We start from the raw sequence: 6,000 nt of genomic DNA on the forward strand, positions 1-6,000 counted from the left end.
ATTAATTTTTTCTTCATTCACTAGATGATTTATTTAATTTCTAGCTTGTAAAATTATTATTGAAAGTGGACAAAATATCATTATAAATATATAGGATTCATATATATAAGTATAATAATATATCAGATAGTTTGCTAAAACTTTTATCACAATTTTTATTCTTTGAGTGAGCAATTTATGTGTACGCAATAAATTCTTCATTACGTTAAACTATAATAGCCTAAAAACCACATAAAAAGTATAAACCATAGTAGGCAATTCATAATATACATAATAATTATATTGATTTATATATTTTAAATAGTGCCTAAAAATATGGCCGGAGGAACATAAAGGAAAGAATCTCAATAAATAAATATATTATTTTAATAGTTTGTCTGGTTTCACTCTCTTTCTTTCACCATCACTACTATTAAAAGACAAACCATTCTCCTTATTAAATATTTCTAAAAGGTTTGTCTTGTTATTTATATTTGGGAAAATGCACAAATACCCCCTCAACCTATGCCCGAAATCTCAGAGACACACTTATATTATACTAAGGTCCTATTACCCCCCTGAACTTATTTTATAAGTAATTTTCTACCCCTTTTTAGCCTACGTGGCACTAGTTTAAAAAAAAAGTCAACCATTGTCAGGCACACAAGATAGTGACACGTAGGCTAAAAAGGGGTAAAAAAATATTAACAAATAAGTTCAGGGGGGTAATAGGACCTTAGTATAGTAAAAGTGTGTCTCTGAGATTTCAGGTATAGGTTGAGGGGGTACTTGGGCATTATCCCTTTATATTTTCATAAACAATAGTACTTTCATTTTCTTTCTTTTCTATTTTTTTCTTCTTTCTTTTTTTTTCTTCATATGCTTGCATAAAGTTGTTTGATGAAATGTGGATCATGATTCAATTTCTCACTTCATAAAAGTGAAAACTATATCGTATATTCTCACTTCTGTGGTACTCCAAAAGTGATCACTCGACCAGGTCACTCAATAAAAATAATAGTGCGAAAAACTGTAACAATCCTAAAAATGGATAAGATAAGAAATGCTTAATGTGTCAAGAATGCTTACAGTTAGACCGGGTTCACACGGATTGATGCGCATAGAACCAGACCTCGGAACCCTTGCTACAGCCAAGCCAACTAACTTGGGGAGTTAGTTGAGCTTGGAAAGGTTGGGTCCAACCATTTAGGGCTCTCGAATATGAAGATTTACTCGAATGAGTCTTTACTGGACTTAAAAAAGGGAAAATCATAGTTTTGGAAGATCTAGGGGTAAAATGGTCTTTTTTCAGGCTAAGGGTAGTATCGTAATTACCCTAAATATGTAATTAATTATTCAATTAATAAGGTGGAGGGGCATTTTGGAGAGAGATGACCAAAAATTGGCTCTTGAAGTGAAGTCTTGCTCCACCTGGGTTCGAACATAGATGGAAACAATGAATTAAATTTGTTATTATTTTAAGTTGGTATATTAATGAAATGAATTTGTATTTATTATTTATTAGCTGATTTAAAATAAAAGAAAATCAGATCTTTAATAATTAAATAAAAACCTTAATTGACTAAGTCCTAAACTAGACTCCTAATCCTAAGAAAACTCTTCTCTCCCACACTCATCTCTCTCTCACGTCTCTATCACTCTCACTCACAATTCTCTCTGCCAAATAACTTTAAAAAAAATAGTAGGTAAACCAAAGTTCTTCACACTTGAAGAACTCACAATGAAAATATAAGAAAACAAAAAAAAATCAATCACGTAGGCAAAGAGAAGTTTGTCCGTCGAGTTGGTGTTGACTTTGAGGGGATTTGGATATGATCTTGGGTGAAGTTTTTGGGCATCAAGTTGAGGGTTTAACGTCAAAAAGGTATGGGTTCTCTTCTCTCTTGGTCCCTTTTCCAAGATACCCCTAAGGTTCAGATGAATCTATTCCAGAAACTAGGGTTGTTCCTCGTTGCATATCCTTGTCACTAGCTCCCATTGAATCACAGGTTGATTATGTTTGCTGGTAGAAAACTAGGGATGAAACGTGTTTTCGTGATAATTATGTGTATATATGTATGTTCGGAATTATGTGACTTATGTTGATGTTTTTTTTGAAATTATGTGTACGTGTGTGTGCAATGTGAACCGTATCTATGTGCCTCGGGTTAAGGCTTTAAAAATTTGTTGTTGTCATTGTATTTAATGTACAAATGATTATATAATTTGTGATGTTGATAGGAGTTGAAATGTGGCTGATTTGAGTGATAATCTCTCGGATAAACGAATCCATGAAAAATGCACCTAAGAACGTATTAAATGATCTACGAGTTACCCTATGAAATTACGTATAAATATTGAAGAAAGTAGGCTGCAAAAGTGATTAAAATTTCTAGCAAGTTGATGGTTTAATTTCGGTAAATATTGAAGTTTAGAGGAGTTTGAAAATAATGTTTAATAAATGTGAGGTCAGTTGGGATTGAACCCAAGACCTCACTATAAAAAATCTATGAATGAAAGAAAAAGAAATGTGAGGCGTGGGAATCGAACCACAACCTCTAGGCAGTGAAGGAGCGTAAAGAAAATGAAAGAAAAGAAATGTGAGGCGTGGGAATCGAACCCACGACCTCTAGGCGCTGAAAGAGAGTAAAGAAAATTAACAAAAAGAAATGTGAGGCATGGGAATCGAACCCACTACCTCTAGGAAGTGAAGGACAATTAAGAAAATGAAAGAAAAGAGATGTTAGGCATTGGAATCGAACCCACGACCTCCTAGGCAGATTCAAGGAGAAAATTAAAAAGAAATTAAAGAGGGGTTGTGGGGGTTCGAACCCACAACCCCTTGGCCAAAGGAGAGAAATTAAAAGTAATGAAAATAAAAAGTAAATGAGGTTGTGGGAGTTCGATCCCACATCCTCTTAGTTCTATTAAGCGAATGAAGTGAGAAATTAAGAGAAAAATAAAATGAAGGCATTGGGGCTCGAACTTGGGTCCCCAAGCTGTATGGATCAAATAAAGTAAATGAAAAAAATGTAAGTGTTGTCCAAGAAATTTGAAACCGGGTTCCTTTTTCCAAATTCCGTATTGATTCATAAGTCATACGTGAATTAAATATTTAAGAATAATGCTGCCTACTTAGATCGAAATTGAGATCTTGGCATACATACAAGATGCGTAAGTCTTGTACTACATAATTTTTGGAAGATATGAATTACTTAAACGAACGATGAATGAAGCCTCATGACTTGTATGTATAGACCCATAAGTCTAGCATACATGTTAAAATAAGTGAACCTAAGATGTATGTAATGAAAAGATGTTACCCTAAAAGGGTTAAGTAAGAGTATAAAACACACTAAATGGCCAAGTGCATTGACACATGATGAAATGAACAATGAAATGATGAAATGAAGAATAAAATGATGAAACCCTAGAAGGGTTAAGTGAGAGTGTGAAACACATTAAATGACCAAGTGTATTGGAATATGATGAAATGAACATTCACGTAAAATGGGGTGAGTAATTATGAAGAGCAAATGTGCTAATGTTAATGAATTTGGTGACAACATGATATGAGGCTAATGTAAAAGATGAGAGCAATCTCAAATGAGCCTAAGCAAATGTTATCAAAACGTACTCACCTATGAGAGTGTAAAGTTAATAAAGAGATCAGTCTCTATGAACACTCTAATGAGAGTATTGAGATTAACACACTTAATAATAATGATAAGATGAGAAATCATCTAGCTATGATATCCTCATACTAGAAGCCAGCTTCCATGACGTATGGTGATGCCTTCTTTCGGGAAGGGTAGAGGTTCACGTAACTCTCATAAGATGAGACTGTACAGCATGTCAGGTATGGGTCTCCTTATATCTCCTAGTCTTCGAACCTATACTGCCAATATAGGTATCTGGCAGGGTTCAATTCCCATGTACGCTAGCATGTTTTGGGTCACTTTGGACGGCGATTCCACCTCTTTTTGGTGTGAGGGAGACACTGGATTTCATGATGCTCACATGATCTATGTCAGTTAAAGTTAAAGTTCTCCATGAATGAATGAGTCCATCTTCAAAGATACATATAATGAAATAAATGATACCAAAGGCGTTAGGAATGGATAATAAAGAGGTGAGCTAGACTTTGTAAGTAATGACACTAGGTCATTCTTCATCATTGCACAACGAACCCGATGAAATTCTTAAACTACATTCTAGGTATAACTGGTGTTTACACTAGCCTATGAATGAAACAAAATGAAGTACGTATGAATGAATGGAACAGACTCTGTCTTTGCTAAATAAGGCTCCCTAGTTGAGGTCCCATATGTTGAGCCCTCATTTTTGGGAAGTCTTGATGTCAAGTCCATGATTCCAAGGTCTCATGGCATATTAACGAATGATATGCAAAATGCTATGTGCTATATGCATATGTTATGTGGTATGTGCAAGATGTTATGTGCTTTGTGCAATATGATAAGTATGACGATGCATGTTACTCTCATGACATGACTTTACTAATCCAAATTTGGAAAGTTCACTCACTTTCCTAATCCAAATTTGGAAAGCTCACTAACTTTCCTAATCCTGATTTGGCAAGTCCACTGACTTGACTTTCCATAATCATGTTGTTAGAAAGATCTATTCTTACTCATGCATGTCCTTGGTGTGTGCTTGCATATATCCATACTTAGTACAAGTGTGTATTAACCCTATACAACTCTACAATTTTAGGTGCAGGCACAGGTGGACACTAGAGCTACAGGTTGATGCTGAAACTATCCGGATGTGGAGCATTCATCTTAATTTGATAGTCCCTCATGCTTTCCAGGATGCTTGCCCAATATATTCTAGCTTTGTTGTAGTATTGAGCTAGTGGAGTATGTTCCACTAGTGTTTCTTTCTGCTTTTGTTCAGACATTGTATTGGTGCCATTTTGACAAGTATACATATAATGCTATATTAAACTATTTCTTTCATTTGATGATATTAATGTTAGATGGTTGATGGTGAACAATTATGAATCTAATAGAATGATTAGTACGTATGTTAATAAAAAAAGTTTCAAACTTTCCGCTAAAATTAACCTAGATGAAGTAAGAATGATGTAAGTAGGCTTGTTTGCGACCTCTGAGACGTCCACGACGCCGGTCTTGTCTGGGGTCTAGACTCGGGTCGTGACAAAAATAAATTAAGCACAATAATGCTACGTTGAAACCCCCTTGAATAACGAAGGTGAAAATCACCTGTACTCACAAGATTTCAGCCCAAACTTCATTCACTCAAACGGAGCAAAACTTCATATTACAAACTCTTGTAGCCTAGGGATTAAACTCTTAATCCCTTCCCCCTTACTTAGCAACACTACTACAAAGGAATCTCAACAATAACTCTATTGCCCACTAAACCAACTAACTCCAGTTGATCTAGACTTAAAGAACCCTACTATGCTAACTCTAACCGCCAACTTAGATATTCGAAGCTAAGATCATAAACATGCAACAAGTCTACTACATCCGCTCTTGAACTAACTTTAGTTGACACTCCTAGGCAATTTTATCCAAGAGAACAGAGCCTTAACTAAAACATAGATGATTCAACTAACTCTAGTTAATCCGAATAAACCTAATAAAGACTTAGACAAGCAACCAATCTACCATCTTTTATAGTTTAAGAGTAAATTTACAAAAGAACACATGACTTTTTCTTTGTAAGCTTATGAGTTTTCAGAATCCAAGACTTCTTTCGCTAAAATTTAAGTCATGTTTTTGTAGAAGAGACTAATATGATACGGACACAACCCTTGAAAATCCATTTGCTGAGAGCCTCCTACTATTACAAGTGGTGTACCAATGACCATGTCAAATTTGACAACTCTGTTTTGTCTTTTACCAGGTCCCTTGTTAGTTCCGATTTTGTAATCAAAACTCCGAATCAACTTGAACAGTTACTCTCAACTACAAAACATTTTAGTCACAAATATCAACATATTGAACTCAAAAATCATAGATCAAAAGTCAT

This window comes from Solanum lycopersicum, chromosome 9 (genome assembly GCF_036512215.1).
Source record: "Solanum lycopersicum chromosome 9, SLM_r2.1".
Lineage (NCBI taxonomy): Eukaryota > Viridiplantae > Streptophyta > Magnoliopsida > Solanales > Solanaceae > Solanum > Solanum lycopersicum.